The following is a 6,599-nucleotide window of genomic DNA, read 5'->3' on the forward strand; positions in this document are numbered from 1 at the left end:
CACCTTGGCATGTGGTTGGGGTCCCCTGGAGTCCTGTCCCATGGATTCTGATGAAAGTGGACTGAGATGTTTTGGGGGATTGCATTTTTCTTTAATGTAGAAAACACTGTAAACAGTGTCATCACTCCCAGCTCAAAGCCTTTCTACTTGATGGTGGGCTTCATGGCAGGAAGCTCTTTTCCCAGGTCAATTTCTGTTTTTGGTGAGTAGATATACTGGCATCTGGTACAAGAATGTACAAGCCAGGTGTGGTGGCATACTCTCATAACCTTGTAACCTCGGAGATACAGGAAGAGAGATATTCTCTCTCTTTCTCTCCCTCTCTCTCCCTCTCTCTCTCTCTCTCTCTCTCTCTCTCTCTCTCCCTCACTTTTTCTCCCCCTTTCTCTCTCTCCCTCTTCTTTTCACCCTCTTCCCTTCTTCCCTTCTGCATGTGTATTTTTTTTTTGAGATAGGATCTCATTCTAGCTCAGGCTGGCTTTGAACACATGATCATCTTCTTGGTTCAGCCTCCTAAAAGCTAAGATGATAGGTGGGAGCCATCACAACTGACTCATATTTTGCTTTTTTTTTTTTTTTTAATTTTTCGAGACAGGGCTTCTCTGTGTAGCCCTGGCTGTCCTGGAACTCACTCTCTAGACCGGGCTGGCCTCGAACTCAGAAATCTGCCTGCCTTTGCCTCTGCCTCCCAAGTGCTGGGATTAAAGGATGCGCCACCACTGCCTGGCTTGCATTTTCTTTTGTAAAGTATCTATTGTATGTTTGTATGTGCCTGGATGTATGTACCTGTACCATATACATACAGGGTCCCTTGGAGATCAGAAGAGGCACTGGATAGCCTGGAACTGGAATTCCAGACAATTGTGAACTGCTGTGTGGTTATTGGAAACAGAACCCAGGTTCTCTGCAAGAGCAACAAACACGTGCTCTTAATTTCTGGCCATCTCTGTAGCCCTAACCTCGCATTTTCAATATTGTGGCTAATGGCAGTCTTCTTTTCAGACGTCCAATTGCTCATTTGCTGTTCTCCTCTGAAGTCCCTATGTCCTTTTGTGCAGGCTTGGTTATTTCTTAATAACTTGCAGACATGCTTTATATAGGAAAGGATACTCTCTGTATCTGGTGTGAATTTTATTTATTTATCTTTCTGGTGTGAATTTTTTTAAAGATTCACTTTGATTCTGTGCATGTGTGTGTATAGGTCTGTGAGTATGTCCACGTGAGTATGTCCAGAAGAGAGCGTTGGATCCCTTGGAACTGGAGTTAACAGGCAGTTGTAAGCCACTATCTGGGTGCTGGGAGCTGAACTCAGGTCTTCAGCAAGGGGAGTAGATATTCTTAACTGCTGAGCCATCTCTCCAGTCCCTCCAGGGTATATTTTTGTATAGGCTGTTTTCCAACTAGAGGGATTCCTCTATGGGACTTTCTTTTATGGCATTTTTAAGCCATTTTCAGGCAGGGCCCCATCACTTTCCCTTTACAAAACAAATGAAGGGCTGGTGAGATGGTTCAGTGGGTAAATGTCTTTGCCAATCCAGCCTGACCACCTGAGTGTGAGCCCAGGACCCACAGGGTAGAAGAAGACAGCCTCCCTGCAAGTTGTCCTCCGACTTCTACTGGTACATCACAGACATGCAGATGCACACTTGTACTGATGGTGATGATAGCCATCGTTGTAACGTAATAAATAATAATAATAAAGAAACAAAGCCAGCTGGTGTGATGTCTCACCTATAATCCTAGCTCTTGGGAGGGTGAGGCTGAAGGATGTTACTAGTTTGAGGCTAGCCTAGGCTATAGTGTGAAAGTTTGTCTCAAACAAATAAGCAAACAAACAGACAAAAGCAACCAAGAATCAAATTACAACAGCAAATACAGCTACGTGTGGCAGTGTAGGCCTGTAGTTCCAGCACGGGACACAGAGGTTACGAGGGTTCTTAGAACACATACACACATGCATATACATACACATATGCATAATACATGCATTCATGCATACAAACACACACACATATGAACAAGTACATAATACAGTAAGCAAATACCTTTCTTCTCATGATTTGTCGAATGTTTGAGGGACCCTTGTCCATTTTTCAGACAACTGTTAGAATTGGCCCGTTTGCTTGACATTGCATTGAGGTGTATTGCTTTGAAAGATTAGCCTAAAAGGAAGTGAAAGCCCCGAGGTCCCATTAGGCCCTCTGTTCATCCTAGTCTCTGAGCTCTTAGAACAGTTTCTGTGCCCAGGAAGGTTGGCTTTTGCTCTAAACTCTAATGGAAGAAGGGATGCTGTGAACGTCTGGTGTGGTTAAAATCCCACCAGGTGATCCTGACACAATGAGCTGTACACGGGCTGGAAGGGAAGGGTGTTGGCTGGAATTGAGGAGTGAGAACTTCATCACAGTCACAGTTTAGAATTGCCAGTGCCAGTGACAATAAAACACAACAAAACAGACTGACTAAAGAGTTTCCTGTTGCTTCCACACTCTCTATGGAGAGAACCACTCACTGTCATCCATGGGGGACCCCTGGCCCTGATCCTTAGGCCAAGACATCCACTGAGGAGCCTAAGTTGAGGACCACTGTCTTGGGAGCTTCCACCTCCCTCCTTTTCACATTCTCTCAATTAGCAAGTCCTTGTCCAGCTTGTACTTTGTATTTTATTAACTGCTTTCATTACTCTGCCTCCTTCTGCTGGTGGGGGTGGAGTGTGGGTGGGGGGCGGGGCTTCACCATGTCCCCCAGATCTTTGGTGTCATTCCTTACCTCTCTGTCCTTCACACCAGGCGCTGTGTCAAAGTACCTGACAAAGGCAACTCAGGAAGGGAGGGCGTCATCGTGGTTCACAGTTTGAGGGTATATCATGGTGGGGAAGGCATGGTGGCAGGGTCTTGAGGCAGCTGGGCACACTGCATCTAGTCAGGAAGTAGAGAGGAATGTTTGTTGGTGCTCAGCTGCCTTCCTCCTTCCTATTCAGTCCAAGACCTCCAGGCCATGGGATGGCGCCCATCGACGTTAGGGTGGGTCTTCCCACCTCAAGTAACCTCAGAAGATCACAAGACATAAGGAGTTGTGAATATTGCTTATTTATTTATATAATCTCCTCACTTATGCCTCAAGCTGCATATGCATAAGCATAAGTTTTAGTTTGTTCCTGCCCTTCCTCCCTCCCTCTTCCGTCCCTTCCTTTTTTTTTTTAATAACTGAGACAAGGTCTCACTATGTAGCTCTGGCTATGCTAGAATTCATTAAGTATACCAGGCTGACTAAGCATACCAAGAAATCCTCTTTCTTCTGCCTCCCAAGTGCTAGGATTAAAGGCCACGCCACTATGCCAGGCTTGTTCTTTCCTTTTTTCTTTCTTCTCTCTCTCTCTCTCTCTTTCTTTCTTTCTATTCTTCCTCCTCCTCTCCCTCCTCCTCCTTGTTCTTCTGTCTTCTTCTTCTTCTTCTTCTTTTTTTTTTTTTTGAGACAGGTTCCCTTAGTTAGGGTGATTATTACTGTGTGAGATGAAACACCATAATCAAAAGCAAGTTGAGGAGGAAAGGGTTAATTTGCCTTACATATGCTGTCCTTACATACACAGTCCTTTGAGTGAGGCCAAGGCGGAGGGACTCAGACTGGACAGGACCCTGGAGGCAGAGCTGATGCAGAGACCGTGGAGAGATACTGCTGACTGACTTGCTCCTCATGGCTCGCTCCACCTGTTTTCTTATAGAACCCAGGACTGAGCTGGCTGATAGCAGCACCTGCTTTTAATCCTAGGATCTGGAAGGCAGAGGCAGGTGGATCTCTGTGAGTTTGAGGCCAGCCTGGTCTTACAGAGTTGGTCCCAGGACAGTCAGAACTACACAGAGAAACTATGTCTCAAAAAAAATAAGAAAAAAAAAGAAAGAAAGAAAGTGTGTGTGGGGGGTGGGTGGGGGGAACTCACCACCAACAACCCAGGACCACCAGCATACGATGGTACCACTCATAGTGGGCCTGTACCCTCTCATATCCATCACTTATTAAGAATATGTCCTATAGGCTTGCCTTAAGCCTGACATATAAAGGCGTTTTCTCAATTGACTTCTCTCAGATGACTTTAGGCTGTTTCAAACGAAAGTGAAATGAGGCAGCATACAGGGTCTCACTATGTAGCTTTGGCTAACCTGGAACTTACTGTGGAAACCAAACTGGCCTAGAACTCACAGCTATCTTCGTGCCTCTGCTTCTTGAGTGTGGAGATCATGTGCTACCATGCCTGGCATAGGTCTTAATTTTTAAATAGGAACATTTTGCAGATTGAGGTCTTGAGCAAAATAAGATTTTCCCAGGAGAGTTTCCTGAAGCATAAGTAGACTCAGGTCCATCTCATGCAGGGCCAAGACCAGGGCCAGGAGCCACAACTGGTGTGAAATCAGAAAGATGGTATTCATACCTTTTGGTCCATTTCTAGTTGGCACTCCCAGACTCTCCTACATCTAAAGACACAGACACACTTGGCGTTTATGGATCCATTTTCTGGTCTGTATTATTTGTCCTGTGTGTTCATTTTATGTCTTAGACTAAACAGTAATCCTTTAGGGCAGGAACCACCTCTCTCTCTTTGTCTCTCTCTGTCTCTGTCTCTCTGTCTTTGTCTCTCTGTCTCTCTGTCTCTGTCTCTCTGTCTCTGTCTCTGTCTCTGTCTCTCTCTCTCTCTCTCTCTCTGAGTGTGTGTACCTCTGTGTGAGTGTCCTGCACCCTGTAAAGGGCTTAATAAACATGTGCTGATTGATTTGTCTCTTGGAATTCGGAGTAGAAATCATAAGGCTGTTCTATCAGTCTTCAATGCTTGTGCCTGTATGTGCTCATGGGGAGAGAGAGGGAGAAATAAAATAAACTCTAAGGAAGAATCTTGAGGTCTGAAAAGTCAGAGCTACAAACCTCAACTTCGTGTGGGTAGCTGTCCCTTGATTTGTCGAATACAGATGGGTTAAGGAATGTCACTATACTCATTCCAGCCACCTTCCAGGGTTTCTGGGAACGTTGTAAGAGATCACATAAAGCACCTTGTGGCCACGATCTAGTCCTCATAAAATGGGACCAGAATAGAGACTGGAGAGAGAGCTGAAGCGTGTGCACGAATGAGTGTGAGTGAGACAACAGAACTCAGTTGATGGAATCCTTGCCTAACGTGTGCGAATCCTTGTGCTTGGCTCTGATCTCCAGACCTGAATGTAGTAGGTAAGGTGGTCAATCCTGTAACCTCAGCACTGGCAGGCAGGAGGATGGGAAGCTCAAGATTACCCCTGGCTGCATGTTTAGTTAGAGGCCACTTGGGCCACATGAGATCCTGTCTCAAAAAAAAAACAAAGGAATACAATTAGTCCCCAGGGAGGAGATCATAGTTGACCTGAGCCCACTGATTTTGATCTTAGTTGTCTGAGAGAAATGATTTTTTTTTTGTTTTTTTTTCGAGACAGGGTTTCTCTGTCTAGTCCTGGCTGTCCTGGAACTCACTCTGTAGACCAGGCTGGCCTCGAACTCAGAAATCCGCCTGCCTCTGCCTCCCAAGTGCTGGGATTAAAGGCATGTACCACCACTGCCCGGGTTCTAAAATATTTTTATTACATGTATATACTTATTTTGTGTGCATATGCGTGTATGTGCATGCATGCCATGGTATGTGTGTGAAGATCAGAAGGCAATTTCCCCGAGTTGATTCTCTCCTTTGACCACATGGGTCCTAGGGATCAAACTCAATCAAGGTTTAGCAACAAGCGCCTTTATCCACTGAGCCACCCTGCCAGCGCCCAAAGTGTATCTAGGAAGTAGCTCTTTTTTCTCTTTGCTGCTTACCTTTAACCTATGCCATCATTCGGCCTCAGCCTTCTGAACACCTATAGCCTTAATCAGACTCTTCGCCTCACCCTTGTCTCGTCCGGGCCTTTATCTTATCTGAGAGTTCCTGTCTCTTCTCCCCCTGACCTGATCCTTTCCTCCCATTCATGCGGAAGGCAGCTTTTGTCCTACAAAACCACATCTGATCGGGACGCCTCTGCTTTAAGCATCTCCGAGTCTGGGTCAGACGCCTCTAGTTTAACCATATCGAAAGAGAGAAGTTGGGGTATGAAGCTGTGCAGTTGGGAGAAGGATACTGGTGAGCTGTGAGGGCAGCCCAGTGGAAAGGGCTGAGAGCTAATATAGAAAATGAAAGTCTCTCCTTGGTGTCCTATAATCATATGTGACATAATAGTCATCGCTAAATCATCTACTGACACAGTAAATGCCTACGTGGTGCCTACCATGTGATAGAGCGCCCCCCTCCGGAGGCACTGAGACTATAAGGGTACAGTGTAGACAGAGGCTCTTGTTCAGACAGGTTGGACAGAGTGAATCTAACACTTAGAAAGTGAGCGGGTGTGGTGGCACGTGCCTTAGATCCCACAACCTGGGTGTGGGGGCGGAGGCAGAAACATGGTTTGTTTGTTTTGTTTTCAATTTTGTTTTTTTTGTTTGTTTGTTTGTTTTTTTCCAAGACAGGGTCTTTCTGTGTAGCATTGGCTGTCCTGGAATTTGCTTGCAGCCTTGAACTCACAAAGTGCTGGTGCCTGGCTGTAAAATTTCTTCCT

Source organism: Grammomys surdaster, unplaced genomic scaffold (genome assembly GCF_004785775.1).
Source record: "Grammomys surdaster isolate TR1022 unplaced genomic scaffold, NIH_TR_1.0 133, whole genome shotgun sequence".
Taxonomy (NCBI): Eukaryota; Metazoa; Chordata; class Mammalia; order Rodentia; family Muridae; genus Grammomys; species Grammomys surdaster.